The sequence below is a fragment of the Pan troglodytes genome, chromosome 9 (genome assembly GCF_028858775.2).
Source record: "Pan troglodytes isolate AG18354 chromosome 9, NHGRI_mPanTro3-v2.0_pri, whole genome shotgun sequence".
In the NCBI taxonomy this organism is placed as follows: Eukaryota; Metazoa; Chordata; class Mammalia; order Primates; family Hominidae; genus Pan; species Pan troglodytes.
Window position 1 is genome coordinate 108,239,493 of NC_072407.2, and position 21,236 is coordinate 108,260,728.

A 21,236-nucleotide genomic window follows, 5' to 3' on the forward strand; every position below is an offset into this window, starting at 1 on the left:
TCAAATCACATACCAAAGATTAAGTGCTCAGTCCCACAGGATTGCTCCCGATTTTAGACACCAATCACCAGTAGCAGGTTGTCACCCACAATTCTTGAATGACCAGTTATTAATCAGGATTCCCATGGCCACCTCCTCGAGTTTGATTAATCTACTAGAGCAGCTCACAGGACTCAGGGAAACACTTTTGTTTACTATCTTATTATAAAGGCTATTACAAAGGATACAGATGAACAGCTAGATGGAAGAAATGCATACGGCAAGGTATGTGGGAAGGGGCATTGAGCTTTCACACCACTCTCAAGGCACCTTATTCAAGAAAGAGTAAGGTATTGGTGAAACATAGAAGAATGAATGAAGGGCATTTCCCATAATAATAGTGTCGGATTATGTAATCAAACTATTACAGGCTATTTGAGGATTTAGGATTACTGAATCCTCAAATCCCATGATAAGTGTTCATGTTATGATTCCAGATGCATCTCCAGCTGTAATTTTACTTTCTAATGGGAGGAAACATGCTAGTCAGGCTGATTCAAGTAGCCATCATAGTTGCACCACTCTCCAGGCACCTCTGCGTGTTCAGCAATGCAGAAACTCCCTGAACCGTGTCCTTCTGGGTTTTTATGGAGGCTTTATTACATAGACATGATTAATTAAATGAGTGACCATTAGTAATCAACTCAACCTTCAGACTCTCTCTCCTCCCCAAAAGTGAGGCTGAAAGTTTTAACCATCTGATTATATGGTTGGTTCTTCTGGCAACCAGCCCCCATCATGAAGTCATCCAGGAGCCCACCAAGTGTTTTGTCATCAGAACAAAAGATGCTCTGATTACCCAGGAAATTTCAAGATATTTAGGACCTGAATCAGAGGTTCCCATTACTCAAGAAATTATTAATGTCTTAGAAGATTTGTGTTAGGAACCCAGGTCAAAGACCAAATAATAGAACAGATTATTTTCCAACTGCCCTATTATCTACAAGAGTTTCAAGAGCTCTGTGCCAGGAAGTGGGAGGCAGAGACAATACATATTTCTTATTATTTTGTTAGCAAAACACCAGGGGTTTGGTCTGGGTCTTGGTGAAGCATTGAAATCCAATCACTGGGACAATCAGTATTGCCAGGGGAGAAAGGCAATATTTCGGTGACAACAGCCAGAGAGAAAGGAGCTAAATCTCAAATCTGTCTCTCCCAGCCAACTAAAATTGGGAGTTTGTATAGTGGGGAAATGAATGCAGAGCTATATGGTGGATGTCAGGACTTAGGGAAGGGTAAGGTAAGGAAGCAATAATGATGATTGAGGGTTCTGGCATCTCATTGTCTGGATGCAGTGATCTGGTGAGTTTCAGTTGCTTGATACTGAGAGGCATGAGGGTCGGTTTCCTGAGGAAAAAACTCAGATAAGAGAAAGGTAAGTGATATGGTTTGGATATTTGTCCTGCACAAATCTCATGTTGAAATGTAAATCTCAGTATTGAAGGTGGGGCCTGGTGGGAGGTGTTTGAGTCATGAGGGAAGATACCTGATGGCTTGGTGCTGTCATCATGATAGTGAGTGAGTTCTCATGAGATCTGGCTGTTTTAAAGTGTGTGGCACCTCCCCCATTTTGCTTCTGCTCTTGCCATGTGACGTGTCTGCTCCTGCTTCTCCTTCCACCATGAATGAAAGCTCCTTGGGGTCTCTCCAGAAGCCAAGCAGATGCCAGAACCATGCTTGTACAGCCTGAAGAACTGTGAGCCATTTAAACCTCTTTTCTTTATAAATTACCCAGCATCAGGTATTCCTTTACAGCAGTGCAAGAATGGCCTAACATGGAAAACTGGTACTGAGAAGTGGGGCATTGCTATAAAGATACTTAAATGTGTGGAAGCAGCTTTGGAACTGGGTAACAGGTAGAGGTTGTAAGAGTTTGGAAGGCTCTGAAGACAGGAAGAGAGAGATGAGGGAAAGTTTGGAACTTCTTAGAGAGTGGTTAAATTGTTGTGACCGAAGTATTGACAGTGATAATGACAGTGAAGTCCAGACTGAGGAGGTCTAAGATGAAAATGAGGAACTTAATGGGAACTGTATGGAAGATTACTTGTGTTATGCCTTAGCAAAGAGCGTGGCTTCATTTTGTTTGTTCCCTGGGGACCTGTAGAAGTTTGAACTTAAGAGTGATGAACTGGGTATCTGGTGGGAGAAATTTCTAAGCAGCAAAGCATTCAAGAAGTGTCCTGGCTGCTTGTAACAGCCTATGCTTAGATGTGGGGCAAAGATATTACTCAAAGTTGGAAGTTATATTTAAAGGGGAAGCAGAGCATAAAAGTTTGAAAAATTTGCAGCTTAGCCATGTGGCAAATAAAAAGCTATTTCAGGAGAGGAATCCAAGCGGGTTGCAAAATAACCACTTGCTAGGGAGATTTGCATCATTAAGAGAGAGCCAGTTGCTGATAGCCAAGGCAATGGGAAAAAGGCCTGGAAGGCATTTTATAGATCTAAGAGCAGCCCCTCCCATCACAGGCCCAGAGGCCTAGGAGGACTGAATGGTTTTGGGGGCCAGGCCCAAAGCTCTGCTGCCCTAGGCAGCTTCCGGACGTTGCTCCCCACCCAGCTGTTCCAGATCTAGCCACGGCTCAAAAGGGCCTAGGTGCAGATTGGGCTGCCACTTGGAAAGGTGACCTTGGTGGTTTCTATGTGGTGTTAAGCCTGTGGTCATGCAGAGTGCAATAGTAAAGGAGACTTGGCAGCCTCTATCTAGATTTCAGAGGGTGTATGAGAAAGTCCGAGTCCCCAGGCAGAAGCCTGCTGCAGGGGTGGTCCCCTCATAGAGAACCTCTACTAAGGCAGTGCTAAGGGGAAATGTGGGGTTGGGGGCCCCACAGAGAGTCCCCACTGGGGCACTGCCCAATGAAACTGTGGTAAGGGGCCACCATCCTCCAGGCCCTGGAATGATAGATCCACTGGCAGCTTGCTCCTTGAATCTGGAAAAGCTGCTGGCAGTCAACTCCAGCCTTTGAGGGCAGCTGCAGAGGCTGTACCCTGCAAGGCCACAGAGTTAGTGCTACCAAAGGTCTTGAGAGTTCACTGCTTGTAGCAGTGTGCCCTGGGTGTGGGACATGGAGTCAAAGGAGATTATTTTGGAGCTTTTGGATTTAATGACTGCCCTCCTAGGGTTCAGACATGTCTGGGACCTGTATCCCCTTTATTTTGGCAAATTTCTCCCTTTTGGAACAGGAATCTTTATCCAATGCCTGTACCCCAGTTGCATCTTGGGAGTAGATAACTCATTTTGATTTTACAGCCTGTTAGGTGAAAGGAATTCATCTCTGGTTGAGACTTTGGACTTTTGACTTGGAACTTAGGATTTATGAATTAATGCTAAAATGAGTTAAGACCTTTGGGAAAGTATGATTTTATTTTGAAATGTTAGAAGGACATGAGATTTGGGGGGACCAAGGATGAAATGATATGGTTTGGATATCTGTCCTGCCCAAATATCACGTTGAAATGTAATCCCCAATGTTATGGGGGCCTGGTGGGAGGTGTTTTGGTCATGGGGGCAGATCCCTCATTGCTTGGTGCTGTCCTCCTGATAGTGAGTGAGTTCTCATGTGATCTGGTTGTTTAAAAGTGTGTGGCATGTCTCTCTCCCTCTTCCTCCTGTTTTTGTCATGTGGCAGACCCACTCCTGCTTCACCTTGTGTCATGAGTAAAAGTTCACTAAGCCCTCCCCAGAAGCCAAGCAGATGCCAACATCATGCTTGTAGAGGCTGCAATTAAATCTCTTTTCTTTATAAATTACTCGGTCTCAGGTATTCCTTTATAGTACTCCAAGAATGGCCTAATATAGTAAGTTTCAAGATTTAAGACTGTGAGGGTCAATTTCTGTGTTTATTCAAAAAAACAAGTTAACTGTCAGTTTTATGGAGAAGTTGGGCTGGTTTTAATTTCACAGTACCACACTGACTTAGCATTATGGTTTCTTTCTAACACTGGATTTTACAAGTAAGTACACAGATGGGCCTAGAAAAAGGTTCAGAAGTTTGCCTGAATTTTGGTTAAGGAAAATATCTTTTTCAGTAAAAATTTCAACAATTGTGAATTCAATTTTAGGCATGCTGAATTTGATTTGTAGAGGGAACAGCTAAGTGAAAGGTCTATGAGGCTGTTAGATAAAGGGCATGTAATAAACCACTAGCTGCTGTAACAATCCTCCAATATCTCAACATTTTAATTCAGTAAAAGTTAATTTCTTGTTCATGCAAAGAACAATGCAGTTGTTCTTGGTTGGCAAGAGGCCTTCCCCAGGGTCATTTAGGGACACTGCTCTACAATCTTAATGACCTCACCATTCTCAAGGGTCCATCTCCTCCCCTAGATCTTCTGTACAAACTGGTAGATGGGGAGAAAGTATGAATGATCACATGGAAGGTGTTTTATGTGCTAATCCTAGGGATGGCTTGTTTTATCACCACCGTATTCCATTGACAGAAGCTACTCACATGGCCATACAAAACTCTAAGGAAGGTTGGGAAACATGTAGTCTAGCAGTGTACTCAAAAGGTAGAAAAAAGTGAATTTGGGTGAATTCATAGTAATATCTGTCACATAGGAGTTTATGTTCAGAAATGAGAGTTAAGTGTTAAAGGGCATGTCATTAAAATATAATGGGTAACTGAGGCTATAGACTGGATGAGAATTCAAAGGGAGTAGTGGTAGATAGAGTTAAAAAGAAAAGAAGCAAAGAGAATGAAAACTTGAAGAATATTCAGTTTTTTCATCTGTAAAGATTTAAGTGACAGGTGAATGAGCATGAGAAATAGCAACCAAAGCGTTTTAACTTATTAAAATGATAGCTAATATTTATGATTGCTGACTATGTATATGGCACTATGTAGTGTTAACAGGGATTCTTTTACATAATCCTTATTGCAACCTGATTGTGCAAAAACTTGTCAGATTCCCTTATTTTTCATGAAGTAACAAAATTGGACAATTAAGTACCTGCCTGGGTCATGCAAGTAGTAAGTAGAAGATCTTGGATTTAAACCTTGTCTGTCTTACTCCAGAGTTCAATCTCCTCATCAGTGTGCCACCATCATCTGTTCACTTTCACCCAATGAAGGTGGGGAAACATGAACACCAAGGGAGGGGTTCCAGGAATGAGGAAATGGTAAACAAATGCTCCAGAGAGTTTCCATAAGAAGTGAATAGTGCCCACGGGAAGGTCATTCTTCCACTTTTTTTTTTTTTTTTTTTTTTTTTTTAGTAAATGCTCATTGAGCATAGGTTTTGTGGCAGTCCCAGTTGGGACAAAGCATGGGTGGAATTCCTTCCCTTATGGAGCTTACAGATCAGTGAACACACTCAGAGGGTGGCAGTGGGAGCCAGATTGCAGAGGATCTAGTGAAACAAAAAAAACTATGGAGAGAGTGTGAATCAGGCATTTGATACTTCTCTCCTCTGAGTTGGGTTCTAGAGAGACAGACACAATACTCCATGGTCCTTCTGTGCTTTAAATACAGCCTTATGATCTGAGGCTTCCCTTTCTGTCCCTATTAAAAATGTCCTGTAGGTAGAAGACTTGATAGACTCAGTAGGATGTTAATGACTGATGAAGCTTAATATACTAGTTTCCTAGGGGTATATGAATTGTGGGAAACACAGGCAGTCACAGCTTAAATGAATAAGTCTCTTTCGATTTTTAGATACCATTGAACAGATGGAGATGGAAATTTATGAGGGTCAGAGTTGCCTTTTTGTTGACCGTGAAATTACATCACAAAAGCAGCTGCTAAGATTCCCTGCTGTCCACAGAGCCTGTATTTAAGAAAGACCATTCAAGATAAGACTGAGCTGTGGAATTATAAAACCTTTGGAAAATCTTTCATGTGAGAACAACATGGGGGCAAGCCTCTGACCAAAATAGCTCAAAAATTTGTGTTACGCAGTTACAGTAAATACCCAAGAGCTTGACGCATAAAACACAACAGCCTCCTGGAGACAGAGGGAGGAGAAAGAAAGATAAAGTCTGTGGCTTTAGAAGAAAAGGAATAACTTAAGAGGCTTGTTTGCTGTTCAGGCTGGCCACCAAGGATGACATTTTGGTAGGTTTGGCATGTTCCTGAGACTGTTCTTAACTTTGTTGGTCCCCTAAAATGTACGTAATTGATGCAACATGTCTGAGGAAGTGGATGAGGTGTGAGAAATCATGGTATTCCTATTCACAAGGGACTACTTTACAACCAGACACAATTATTTTACAGAGAACTCTGGTTTGCAAGAGGACCTGAATATTAATATTAGTTGGTCAATGCATTCTCTCCCTGGATGAGAATCTTTTGTGGGAAGCAGCATAATATAAAATGCCATTCAAGATTCTGCATGTAGCATCAAAGAGTCAGCGAATTCTGGCTCTGCCAACTACTTGGCTGTGGGACCTGGGATATATTACTTACTTTCCATAAGCCTCAGCCTTTTCGTATATACAATGGATTTAGAAAGACTAGGGTGAAAGAAGAAAGTGAATTTAGGTATGTAAAATATTTACCATGTGATGGGCAGCTAGCTAGATATTTTACAAATCTATAATCTGGAAACATGAAAGACAGACTAGCTGGATTTCCTAGGCCAACTAAGATTTCCTAAGCCTAGCTGGGAAGGTGACCGCATCCACCTTTAAACATGGGGCTTGCAACTTAGCTCAAACCTGACCAGTCAGATAGTAAAGAGAGCTCACTAAAATGCTAATTAGGCTAAAACAGGAGGTAAAGAAATAGCCAATCATCAATCACCTGAGAGCACAGGGGGAGGGACAATGATCACGATATAAACCCAGGCATCCGAGCCGGCAATGGCTACCCTCTTTGGGTCCCCTCCCTTTGTAGGGGAGCTCTGTTTTCACTCTATTAAATCTTGCAACTGCATTCTCTTCTGGTCCGTGTTTGTTATGGCTCGAACTGAGCTTTTGCTCGCTGCCCACCACTGCTGTTTGCTGCTGTCGCAGACCCACCACTGACGTCTATCCCTCTGGATCCGGCAGGGTATCCACTGTCCTAATCCAGTGAGGGGCCCATTGCTGCTCCCGATCAGGCTAAAGGCTCGCCATTGTTCCTGCACGGCTAAGTGCCTGGGTTCGTCCTAATGGAACTGAACACTAGTCACCAGGTTCCACGGTTCTCTTCTGTGACCCATGGCTTCTAATAGAACTATAACACTCACCGCATGGCCCAAGATTCCATTCCTTGGAATCCGTGAGGCCAAGAACCCCAGGTCAGAGAACATGAGACTTGCCGCCATCTTGGAAGCGGCCCACCACCATCTTGGGAGCTCTGGGAGCAAGGACCCCCTGGTAACAAACAGACACAAGAGAATTAGGTGGAGAATCTTCCAACCAAGTGCTCTTAACCAACAGAATCATACCTTCCAAGGGAGGCTGATTGTCTTGTCTGTTGATCGGGTCTCCATTTCTAAGATGTGAAAGACACACTGACCTGTTTCTGCTTATTGACTTCCTTCTTTCTAGACCTGTGATGACCAGAACACATTCTTTTTTTTTTTTTTTGAGGCAGAGTCTTGCTTTGTCACCCAGGCTGTAGTGCAGTGGTGCAATCTCGGCTCACTGCAACCTCTGCCTCCCTGGTTCAAGCGATTCTCCTGCCTCAGCCTCCCGAGTAGCTGGGACTACAGGCACATGCCACCATGCCTGGCTAACTTTTGTATTTTTAGTAGAGACGAGGTTTCACCATGTGGGCCAGGATGGCCTCGATCTCCTGACCTCGTGATCCACCCACCTTGGCCTCCCAAAGTGCTGGGATTACAGGCGTGAGCCACTGCACCCGACCCAGAACACATTCTTAAATAGGATAGATTAGACTGCCTACTTGTTACATGCCAGTTCTAAGCATGCAACAGAGCCACATTGATTGGCCTTGAGTGGCTCCAAACTACTGACAAATGAATTCACAGACCATCTTAAGCACAATTCTTCATGTAGTTGATTAAGTGTGCCATCGTGTGCTCATTCTTGCTATTTTCACATTCAATGGGTGGTCTTATTATACTTTATTGTGCTTTATGTATTGACTATGGAGCTTAGTATATGTTTCTGAAAAATTTAATTTTTGCTTAAAAGGCTGCAATAAGGTTCAGTTGCAGATAGCAGAGATAGTTCCAGCTAGTTTGAGCAGAAAGGGACTTAATATAGGGAGTTAGTTGGCTACAACATTGTTCAAAGTGCTGGAAAAGCAACCCTTAGGCTGGGCCTCTAGAAATGACTGTAGAATAAGAGTTACCCTGCAGAACTTGCCCACCAAGAGAGCTGTCATCTTTGTCACAATTGAAAAGTCAGGGAGTCAGGAAGCTGCTATTCAAACTGCTGGCCTCAGGTTCATACTACCTTGACTATGACCCAGGAAGTCATTGTCAAATTTGTTGGCTCCAACCCATGTGTCTGCTATAGTCTACACCTGTATCAGATGCTTTTTGTACTACTTCTGTTTGCATTTAACCATTTCCAAAACAAATCATTGTGATTGTATCTAACTGGCCTAATCCAAGTCACAATCATAACCATGTACGTAAGGGAGTCTGGGAAATCTTATTTTTAGTTTTTCAACCTTGTAGGATACTATAAGAAGATTGGGATAGATACTGAGTGAGCCTCAGAAAATCAGCTGGATATACCCCAGGCAAGTACTTGTGCTAAGTGATAATTCAGATACTACAGAGAATTCAAAGATAAAGTAAGCCAGATTTTGTCAAGAGCACCTGTCTATAATCTAATAAAGGAGAAGAGACAAATCCAGTGTTTTCATATGGCATTGCTTCCTAATGAGTCTGATGAGCCAAATGTCCTTCCTAGGTAGTCATAAAACATATTTATCCTATCATAGCTTTTAAAACACAGTATTGTAATTGTTGGTTATTTTACCTGTGCACTCAGTGGACTGCTAGCTGTTGAAGGCAGGGACCATGTGAATCTTGCTAGCTGTTAAACAGCCAGTGTTTAATCCAGTGCCAAGCAATATTTGTTGAATGACTGGATACATGAAAACAAGTGGGAGTCAAAATTACAACCTCTAAGGATGTAGGTGTTCATTTATTATAGAACAGAATATTTTCTTCTTGCCAGTCTTATCTCTAAACTAAATTAGAAGACTCTAAGCAATAAATTGAACACTATGTTAAGAGAATGTGTTTCCTCATGACAGCCCGCCAGTCCTGCACTCTCCCTAAATGACAACTACATATTAGTGGCTGGAAAAAGTGGCTACGTTTTCTTTTACTATGAAAGAGGAAAGAGGACATTTCCTTTTGCTAGCAAAGAGGAAACTATTGTGTCACATAAATGAAGCATATTGCTAGTTGCTATAAAAATTAGATTTATAGTCAAGGTTGCCCATTCTGAGTTACTTCTTGGGATAGGCAATACAAAATGTTACAGGATCTGAGATGTTTATAAATAATATTTGAAAACCCACTCGCTACTGCTGCTGCTATTAAAATTAGTATTTAGAGTATATAATAAGCATGAATTAGAAGGCTTAATACTGTATGGTCTCAAAACTAAATGGCTTATGAGGTCAGGTGCCATTTTACCCCATTTTATAGCTGATGCTCTGAGTCTTGTAGAGTTTTACTGGTCCAATATTATGGGATTAGTGTTATAACAAGTGGATTCTCAAAGTTAGGCCCATCCGATCCCAAAGTTTATGTTTTTAACTGCTATTGTATGTGAGTTTCACCAGTAGTTTTCCTTATTCTGTAAGAAAACTCTTCTTATCATAAATATGAACAGTGTATAGTGATGTCCAGTATATATGATGCTTTCTACATGGCAACTCTTTGTGATGCTCACAGTAACCATGCAAAGCTTTCTATCTCTATGTTAAAAATTCTAAAATAGAAACTTAGAATGCATAGAGCCAAACCTTCAGTGGAGGCATTCTGACGCTAAATGCTGATCTTGTGTCTTTTCTTCAAGCTCCCTCCCACCACATGAACTAAAGATCTGCAAGCTGTAACCTTTTCCGAAGGGCTACCTGGGCCTCTGTGTCCATCAGAGCTGATGAGCTGATCTTCATTCACCATAAGTGCAACTATCATGGCTCATGGAGCCTTGGAGAGAGTAGCACATATATTGAACTTCAGTTTTAAAAAGTCTAATACTTTTCTAAAATGACTTGCTATCTATTTCATCCAGAGAAGATTTATTACGTAGCCTTTCTAGCATAAAATATCATTACTTTTAAAGAAAAATCCAATCTAAATTCCTCTAACTACAATGGAAGTCCCCTTTTCTTATTCATTTCTCACTCAAATATGGGACAACCAGTCACTTCCATTAAATCTAATCTTCCTGTATGCTCTTGAAGATAACTACCAGTTAAACAGAGCTATCTATGGGAATGGTTTTTGAAAGAAAAATTGCGTTGTTTCAGTACTTTGGAGGATGGCTGATGTTTGCCTTTTCAAGAGATGTATCATGGACTGTTTTTGTTAAACTAACTTAGCTTCAAGAATTTGAGACTAACTCAGATTTTCTCAAACAGTGGGGGATTTGATGCAGCAATATGCAGGCATGGGATATCAGAAAGAGCCAGATAACCAAAGGAAGAGTAGTAGCTGAAGCGGGATTCTAAGACCAAGGTGGGTTAAGTTAGCTCGGAAGCTTGGGATATAAGGCTTTTCATTCTAGGGTTCTAACTTAATATTGCTCTACATGTGGCTTGACTTTCTCATAATTTTAGATTGTATTTTGTGATTTGCCTTATTTTCTTTGTATTTATTGACTTTAATCCTCAGGAGAGACAATATGAATTTATTTAAGACAGATTAGATCCTAGCTCTGGGTCAGATACTCAGCCTTTATCCAATAAGATTCCCTTCCTCCAGTGACCTGGACCTGCTGGGTAATGGCATCACATGTGCAGATTGTAGCTGTTTCTTTAGCAGAGGCTATGGGCAGAGTCACTTCCACTAGAAGGGGCTGCAGGCATTTCAGGCGATGTGCTAAAACAAAGGCAGTTTCTGCAAAAGAGCACATTCTATTTATTCTACCTTCTGGATGTGGCATGAATCCATCTATCTCTCTCTATCCCCACTGTAGCTGTTCCAGTTCAGGTCACCATACCTTATGTCTTAACTATAGTAATAGCTTTCATAAATATATATATATATATCCCTGCCTTCTGTGGTGTCCAATTCAAAGCATTTTCAATTCTACAGTCAGAGAGAAAACATAAATTAATCTGATTTCTTCTCTTCTAAAAAGTTCCAGTGATTTAGGAGAAACCACATTCTCTAACATAATTTATGAGACCCATGCTGGCTTCTAACTAAATCTCCATCCTCATCTCTAAGCCCCACTTTTACTCTATGGTTTAGTCCATTACCTGTAGACCTTCTACTCTGTTACCTTGGCTTATGAAACACTTCCCTACTTTTTATGGCTAACATTCATTCATGTTTAGGTCCCAGCTGATGCTTTCCCAACCTTCCAGTCTAGATTAGAAGTCCCTCTTAGATATACTTCCAGCATCCTGAAATTGTCATAGAGTTGAATTTCAGTGACCTATTTCATGTATTCTGGTGAAAACTCTAAGTGTGTGAGTGCAGGGGCTGTTATCAGTCATTACTGGCTCTCCAGTGCCTGGTATATGGTGAGTACTCTATCAATATATGTTAAATCAACAAGAGAAAGAGAGAAATCATTTTTCATATTATAGTGCTTAAAATCCATATAGTTACAACACCAGGAGTGAACCCCAATGTAAACTATGGACTTTGGGTGGTAACGTGTCAATGTAGGTTCATGAATTGCAAAAAATGTGCCACTCTGGTGAGGGATGTTGATAATGGAGGCTATGCATGTGTCGGGGTAGGGGGTGTATGGGAAATCTCTGAACTTACCTCTCTTCTGTGAACCTTCTCTAAAAGATAAAATCTATTTCTAAAAATTCCTGTTGTGTGTTGTCTCATTTCACATTACACCACCCTTCTCCCTCGTTGGTTTCTGCTCTGGCTTCCCTGGTCTTTTCTCAGTTCTTTGTGACTCTTCCCCTCTCCTTCCACTGTCCTTGTGTATGCCATTTCATCTGCCTGGAACACTCTTCTTGTGCCTGGTTTGCTGCCAGTTAGCTTTCAGATTTTAGCTCAGTTACCTCTTTTTCAGGAAGCCTCTTCTGATTCTATGCCCCAGACTAGATAAAATCCTCCCATTATATGTGACCAGCATCATATACTTCTTCATGACACTAATGACAGTTCTAACTTCGCATTTATTTTTGCAAGTATGTCTGTTTATGGTTATTACAGTCCTAATCTTAGGAAAACACCTGATAAGAGAGGAAAAATAATTATTTGATGAATAAATAATTCATCAAATTTTAGTGTAATATTGTCAGATAAAACATACCATAAGAACATGGTGAATAAGGTGGTGAGAACATCAAAGGTCTTCAGAAATCGGTTACCCGGTGTAGTAAAAAGGACTAGTAACAAAGTATGACATCAAGGGATTGAATCTCTGTTACACAGTAAGCTAGCCATGTGAAGTACATATTACTTCATTTATCTGAATTTCAACTTCTACAATGGTAAAATGGGGATAATTTTTTTCCCTTTCTGAAAAATTAAAGGAGATAAAACAGGTAAATATCTCTGTAAGCTGCCATATAAGGACAGATATAGTGGCAAAGTTCAATTTTCTTCAAGGTAAATTATAAGCAAACATAGATGTAGAGCATAATTTTCTTCACAGCCAAAGTTTGCCCTATAAAAAGACAGTAAAAACTGAAAAAATGTTTGAAATTTTTTTTTTCATTTTGTTTCTAACAGAAATCATTTTCATGCTGCATTACAGTTGCCAGATTAGTCATTAAATAAACAGTATACAATTCATTGAACTCTCTGTTAGCCCATTTGAAAGATGATGAAGTTAGAATGCTTAATATATGGTCCTTTGTGTTTGGAGCAGATAAAAGCGTTCTGGAAAATTCCCAAGAGGTTAGATATTAATGGAAAGATCTGCCTCCCTTGGCCCTAAGAAAAACATGATAGTTTCTATAGAACTAGAAATGAAGGATTTGAAAGTAACTTAAAATTAATCCACCTTTAACTTGAAGAGCACAAAGCACATTACGATAAAACAGGTGTTTTACATTATTCATTTAATTTTCACCAGTCCTTTGAGGGGACTACTATTATTCCAATATTACAAGGAAAAGTAGTTGAGAGAGGAAATACATTTACCTGAGGCCACTTACTCTTTGGTGTCTAGGGTTCAGCCCACCTAAGGCAACTGGCATGTTAGGAGTATCTCTGTGTGCCTTCTCTGTGCTGGCTAATGTGAGAGTTAGAAAAGGAACACAGCTTTTGAAATATTAGAATCCTTTTTAAATCAAATCTGACAATTTTCATGTTGCAGAAGGAGAAAATGAAATTTGAGAAATTGTGTCTCTTGATTAAAGTTACACAAAGAAGGGCAGAATATGTACCTGTCTCATCTAGAACAGCACACAGCAGGGACTCTATAAGTCTTAACTGATTGATCCAGTTTTATGTTCCTCTTATTAAAAAGAAAAGGAGAGATCTTTAGGAGAAGGATCTGATGCTACTCTTAAGGGAAGAATTCAGGGTCCCTGGCTTCTAGGTTCTCTGGGAGTATGGGACTTCCTCTATCAGATTCCCACATATCCAATCTGATGTCAGACTTTTGACACTAACTGCAAAACCTAGGCTTTGTGAGTGTTCCTTGGAAAATACTGTGCAGTTCTGGGGCTCAGTGATGATTTTCACATTAATTCACTATTGGACTTTCAATCTTCTGAGACAATGGCGAGTAATTGTAAGGCAGGCAAGTAGCACTTTGAAGGTGTCATGAAATGTACCTTTATCAGTGTTCACAAGACTAGTTAATGACAGAGTAAAATTATGTCCCAGTGTTATATAAACATGTGAATCCATTTCAGCACTCCCTTTTTCCATTCAAGGAAATATTGAATTATTTTTCTTCAGGGAAGAGAAGTGAGTTTCAGATTTGGTTCTCTTTCTGCAACTGCTTTGTGTCCTTGAGTAAGACATGCATGGAAGGGGTTAGGTGGTGAAGCAGGTAGACTGAAGCGGAAGTGCTCAGGCTCTGAAGTCAGATCTCAGTTCAAATCTCCTGAGCAGTTTATTTATCTACAGAAGACCCTAGTTCCTGCATTTCTAAAATAGAAATAATTGTGATACTCCTGTCATTGGTACAGAGGGTTGGATGATCTAATTCTAGTAAAGTCTCTTAGCACTTGGGAGGAACTGTGTATTGAGTTTCCACTAAGGAAAGGCCAATATTCCTGCAGAGGAAGACATACCAGCTGCCTGAGGCTTCAGTTCTCCAATGGCTTTCTTACTCTAAACCGGAGAGGAATGGGCTGGGTCAACAATATTTTCGCAATTGCCCAGAAAGCATAAGTAATGAATAGTTCTTCCTGTAGTGGCAGGAACATCCATGCTCACCTTTGCACTTCTGGGGAGCTTGGGGATCCCCATCCTTGAGTACCTCAAATCACACTGAGGCTTCCCATGGCCCACCTTTCCTGTCTGTCTAGTTGCAAGGGGCAGGATGAGAATAATTTATCTTTGTCTCCTCTCTCTTCTGCATCATTAATTTTTCCCTCTCTGTTACACCATTCCTATCAGCATACAAATATGCTGCCATTTTCCCCACATTAATATAATGTTTCTTGATCTCATTTTTCAAGTAATACTGTATTTCTTTACTGCCTTTCAGAGCAAAACTTTTAAAAAGACTTGACTTTATTACTTCCAATTCTTCCTTCTAGTCTTCACCCTTAACACCTCTATGAGAAAGCTCTTGATTGAGGACCTCTGCATGGCTAAATCCAATAGAAAATTCTCAGTCTTTTTCTTATTTGAGCACTCAGAAACATTTGGTTAAGCTGATCACTGCCTCCTCCTTGAAATGATTGATTTATTTGGCTTCTAGGACATTGTTATATTCTCCCTCCCTTCATGTTCTCCAGGGCAATATTTTTAGAACTCTTTTCTTTGTTATCTCATCCAGTATTATGTTTTCAGTTGCTTCTATACATTGATAACACTTAACCTGTAGATTCATATATATGTGAATCTGACTGTCCAACAGCTCCACTTGGATTGCAGGTAGAAATCTTGTCTCAAACCTCACATGCCCCCAAACTAAATCCTGAACTTCTTTCCCCAAATCTGGTCCCTATAATTTTTCCCAACATCTTGGTAATAATGATAGCAAACATTTACATGGGGCTATGTGGCAAGTACTATTTTAATAATTTTTTTATATTCACTCACATAATCCTCAACACCATGTGAGGTTGGCATTATTATTACTTCTATTTTGCAATGCAGAATGGAGGAAAATACTTGCCTAGTGTCACAGTGGCAGAGTTGGACTGCAAAGCCAGACTGCCTGGTTCTGGTCTTTCTACTAGCATACTTCCAATTCCTGAAGCCAAGCATTTTGAAATAATCTATGACTTCTCTCTCTTACACCCACATCCAATCCAATAGCAAATCTTGTTGGCAATACTTTCTTGATATATTCAGAATCTGACCACTTACCACCCACATTGTCACCATCCTGGTCCAAGCCATCCTCTGTTTCTTCTGCCCACCTTATGCCCATTGCGATCTGTCTTAGCAAAGCAGCCAAAGGGAGGCAGGTCATGTTACACCTGCTGCTCATGGCTTCCCATCTCTCAGAGTTAAACACAGCATTCATACAGTGACCTCCAAGGACTTAAATCCTCAGCTGTCTCTCCTATTACCGCCATAATCTCACCTTCTACTGATCTCCTTGCTCATTCCACTCCACTCACGCTGGGCTCCTAGTGGTTCCCGGAAGATGTACATGCTTGCTCTTGTCTCAGGCCATATGCACTTGCCTTTCCCTGGCATGTTTTTCTCCCAGATTTCCACATGCCTCGCCTCCTACTTCCTTCAGCTCTTTGGTTAAATGTCATCTTTTTAGTGAAGTTTTCTATTTAAAATTGTCATATCTTACCCTACTGAAGTTATTCCTTCTTCCTTGTTTTAAATTTATCATCCTCTGACTTGCTTTTGTTTATATTTTTTATTCCCAGTAGAATATTAATTTCAGGGCAGAAGAGATTTTTGCTGTTTCGGTCGTGGCATTATCTCCAGTATTTATGTGCCTGGAACATATTAGGTACTTAATAAATATTTATAGAGTTTGTAATAAATGTAAAAATATTTGTAAAAAACGAATAAGTAAATGGTTTTTAGAGATAGAGAAATGAAATAATTAGGATTCCCAATACCATAAGTCATGGGTCACAAAGGTACTTTTTGGTACCAAGGACTGGTTTTGTCGAAGACAATTTTTCCACGAACAGGGATGGGGGATGGTTTGGGGATGATTTAAGTGTATTACATTTATTGTGCTCTTTATTTCTATTATTATTATATTGCAATATGTAATGCTTGATGATATCTGTCACTGATATCTGCCATCTGGGGGTGATGGGAGACAGTGACAGATCATCAGGCCTTAGATTCTCATAAGGAACGTGCAACCTAGATCCCTCGCATGTGTAGTTCACAATAGGGTTTGCACTTCTATGAGAATCGAATGCTGCCAATGATCTGACAGGAGGTGAAACTCAGGCAATAATGTGAGTGATGGGAGCAGTTGTAAATACAAATGAAGCTTCGCTTGCTTGCCAGCCTCTCACCTCCTGCTGTACCACCCAGTTCCTAACAGGCCCCTATGAGGCTGGGGACCCCGTGCTGTGAATGATAATTTAATTTGGAGCCAGATGGAATTTACATATCTTTTAGGGACACCTCCTCATTTAAAAATGAAGACTCTAAGGAAGAGAAATAAAGTATCTACTCAAAACCTTGCTGGTTAAACCTCATGCTTCATGAATGAAGTTGTTTAATCATTTAGGGACTACTTTTCCTGTCCCTTCCCACAAGTCAGCTTCTAAAGTTAACATTAGATATTGTTATGTAAAAACAAAACCAAAGAAATCTGCAAACTTATAAACATTAAACATTCTAAGGTCTATTTGCTTAAAGATTTTTTCATATTTGTCATTGCATTTTCTCTGTGTTTGGATTAAAAATAGCCAGCTCGCTGCTGATAGTAAGGCCATCAGTTTCACAGCAACATTCAGTTGAAAGCCCAATTAGTCCGAATCTACAAAAAGGCTGCTATTTAAGGCCATGTAGTATGTTATATCAAATGGTATGTTAAAATATATTCTGGAGGGAGATGAAGAGACAGTGCATGAGGTTTATAGCCCTCAAGTCTTTACTTCAAATAAATGAAATACAGGCTTCTCCCAGGTCTGAGGCTTGACTTTCACTCTGAACTCTGAATTCTACCACTTTCATTAGTTTTAGATAAAGGATTTTAAAGTCCAGAGAAAGAACAATGCTGAGCACTTATTAATCATAGTGCAAATTTTTGGGTGCTCATTTAGGCTTTTAGATTTATTTTATAAAACTAGAGTTTTATGGGTCAAAGTTTCCTCAAGTTTGTTGGGCTATATCCTGATGTCATATCAAGAACCATCTTCCTTGGATATTTACTTTTATGTGAATCTCAAGAGATTTGCAAACCTTGATTTATATGTGTGTGTTTTTATATAGTGTCATATTCTGGGTAGTAAGTTGGTTCTGGTTCATATTTCTTTCATATAAAGTGCCACAGAATAACATTTTAGTTATATCACCCTAAATTGAACTTTTTTTGACAGTTGTTCATTCCTTAAGCTTGATGGTTAAGCTAACACTCATTACATATATTTTCTGTTATTAGTTTTTCTTTTTAGGGCCTTTAGGCACACATCTCACTATGAGACAATCAATGCTTAACTTTTCTGAAAGTTGCAATTGAAGTTGTAAATGATTATGTGCTGAAGGAATTGGTTTTGAGTCTGCTGCCTGTTTTTCATGGGATCTGTCCTTCTTTTTATTTTTTCCCAAAGGCCTATACTGGAATATTCAGTGCAAAAATTACAGGAAGATTTAGAAGAAAATAATCAACAGTATAGAAAAAACATCAGTGGATCTGTGTTCTATTGTCATCGATGCTTCCAAAGTTATATTTAAGTGGAACCAATGTACTTACCAGTTACTGAGTTAGGACCCATGATAGATTATATGCTGAATCATTTCATCCAAATTCTTTTCAGCAGTCAAGTGAAGTAGATATTTCTCTTCTTGAGAGTAGGTAGGCAACAGAGCCTGAGAGTCGTTAGCCACTCTAAGCTGCATATCCAGTAAGTAACAGAGCCAAGACCTCAGATACAATTCAGATTTTGCTCTAAATGCTAAGGTCTTCTGTTATATTGCTCTGCCTCTTTCCATTGACCTCTCAATTTTCTTTTCAGATCTAACAGTTATTTTTAAAACTATACTAATATAGTAAACTAATATTATGCTTTTTCTTCCTTTCTTTGGCTCCAGTTGCCCATGCTTTGACGAGTGGGATGGCCCTTTGAAGCAGAGAGACACCTTTCTCCCTGGGTGCTACCTGAGCACTTCTTATAAAACCATTTGTTTTATTATGACATTTAGCAGATTGTGTTATTTTTACTCACATGCCAAATGCTGTACTTCAATATGAGCTTTTCAAGAGGTAAAGAATAGTGAATTATTCCTATTTGTAACACAGATATGAGCCACCAGGGGCAACTATATGCAAACTAAATTGATAGCTATGAGGTCATAGTGTTGAACTGTTGTTGCGAATACTTCTCTCGTAGACACCCTGAGAAGTGATAGTGAGTTCATGCTAAAGCTACAGTCTAACTTTCTAAAAAGAGTTGAAATTATCTCATATTTAACATTCTGTGAATTCCATGTCCAGAAGAGTTCAGGGTTATCAATGCGGTATTTTCTCAAAATAGAACCACTCTGTTCTCCAAGGACTTAAAATATAGAAGCCCAGGAAATATTCTGTCAGTTATTAAAAATGTCCACTAACACATGAAAAAGTTGTTTGGAATTATAATATTCAATGTGGGAGAGACATAATCATGACCTTCTTAATCCAAAATCAAAACTGTTTTCCCAAAAGGTTAACTGCCTTGTTTACAATTACATAAGTTCTAGCTACATTATCCTCATTTTTATTCTTGTTTCTTCTGGAAAATTTATTGGGTTATTATGCCTTTGAAAGTCATAATGGGTTTTCTGGGATTACTATGTAAGCACTACATAATAATTTCTGTTGGAATTCCCTGCTTTTATTTCTTCACAGCTGCAGCAGAGCCATCAGAAAACAACTCCTGATTTTAGTTGATCAGATTCAAGTCAATGAAAAAATGATGTTTCTGTGTGTCTACTTTGGGCTAAGCACCAGGGTAGGCACAAGAGAGATCACAGGGATGAATTAGTCCTAGCCCCTTGGGGATTATCCTCTCACCCTCTCCCCACCATAGTTATCTTGGTCCTTTTCACATATATCTTAGCAGGTTCTGTTTCAGGCAAAGTTTCACTTCTGTATATGTTTGTTACTACTGTTCATTTGAGATCTGCCACTAACCCTCATTATGACCTGGGACATGTCTGTGGCCCCTCCACATGCTGGCAGGATAAAAATTGACCAAATACATGATGCTGTCACATAGATGGATCCTGTTATTTGGTGATTACATTGAAATCTTTACTGTAAAAATTGTGTTGTCAAAAATGAAAACAGATGATACTGAGTAACTCACTAGTGCCCTAAAGTACTCTACAGCTTTTCAAACAAAATTGAATATTCTTTTCAACATTCTCTCTGTAAAAAAAAAAAAAATTCTATATTAGTGACCCTATATCCAATAGCCAGTTCAAATTTTGTTTTTCTCATGTCATACATCTCTCTTTTGACTTCTCTGAAGTCATCAATCTACTGGCCACTTACCTTGTGACGCAGTGGCAGAAGATGTAGGAAAATCTGTGCTACCCATCATTGACTAGCCACTTTACTATCTGAGGTTTGTTAGTCTCAACTGTAAAAAGAGGATCAAATGATCTGGTGTCCTTTTCCATTCAAAGACTCTTGAGGTCAAAAGAATTGAATAGAATCACATTGGAGAAAAACCCTATGAATGTAAGAAATGTGGTTTGGCCTTCAGTTTTCCCAGTTCTTTTTGAAAACATGGAAGAGCTCATGTGGAAGAAAAGCCTTATGAATGTAAGAAGCATGATAAGGCCTTTAGTTGTTCCATTTTCACTTCATGGCATAACTTATTCTGGAGGAAAATCTCTATGAATGTATGGAATGTGGGAATGTTTTCATTTCTCATATGTATGCAAAGAAACATGGTAATAGACACTGAAGAAAATTTTATAAATATAAGAATGCATACTGGATTAAAGTACTAGTAGTATAAAAAATACAGAAAAATGGCGTGAACCCGGGAGGTGGAGCTTGCAGTGAGCCAAGATTGCATAACCGCACTCCAGCCTGGGCGACAGAGTGAGACTCCATCTCAAGAAAAAAAAAAAAAAAAAGTACAGAAATGTTATCACTTTTAACAATTACTTTAAAAGTCACGTGAAACTTCTACTGGAAAGAAATCCTACACGTAATATGGAAAGCCTGGTGCAAAATAATTATTGTATAATGCTTGTGAAAATTCACAACATGAATAAAATATTACATGACTTATAAGGTGTTTTGTCCATGACTCACTTTTTTAAAATTTTTAATTTTTAACTTTTGTGGGTATATAGTAGGTATGTATATTTATGGGGTACATGAGATAGTCTGATATAGGCATGCAATGCATAATAATCACACCATGGAAAGTGGAACATTTATCCTTCATATTGCAAATAATGCAATTATAATTTTTAGTTATTTTAAAATGTATAATTAAATTAGTTTGATTATAATTACCCTACTAAGCTCTCAAATAATAGGTCTTATTCATAAGTTCTATTTTTTGTTGTACCCATTTACCATTCTCACCTCCCTCCCCAGAGCCCCACTACCCTTCCCATCCTCTGGTAACCATCCTTTTACTCTCTGTCTCCATGAGTTCAATTGTTTTGATTTCTAGATCCCAAAAATAAGTGGGAACATGCAGTGTTTTTCTTTCTGTGCCTGGCTTATTTTACTTAACACAATGACCTCCATTTCCATCCATGTTGTTGCAAATGATAGGACCTCATTCTCTTTTATGGCTGAATAGTACCACATTTTCCTTACTATTCATCTGTTGATGGACACTTAGGTTGCT

General features: G+C 39.4%; 2 long non-coding RNA genes across 7 annotated transcripts in view; both read left to right on the forward strand.

Moving 5' to 3' along the window:
• The window catches only part of LOC107967205 (uncharacterized), a 609,392-nt gene that overhangs the window by 68,344 nt on the left and 519,812 nt on the right, over positions 1–21,236 (forward strand). The gene's annotated exons all lie outside the window — the stretch shown is intronic.
• LOC104001311 (uncharacterized) lies at positions 5,256–20,786 on the forward strand. Of its 3 annotated transcripts, none has more exons than XR_010147670.1 (3): positions 5,256–10,635; positions 18,469–18,640; positions 19,265–20,786. It is a non-coding gene; the product is annotated as an uncharacterized LOC104001311 (long non-coding RNA). The 3 variants fall into 3 exon arrangements; XR_001707530.4 differs by lacking the exon at positions 19,265–20,786 and having other exon boundaries at positions 5,256–7,362; positions 8,611–10,635; positions 18,469–18,574; XR_010147669.1 differs by lacking the exon at positions 19,265–20,786 and having other exon boundaries at positions 5,256–16,198; positions 18,469–18,574.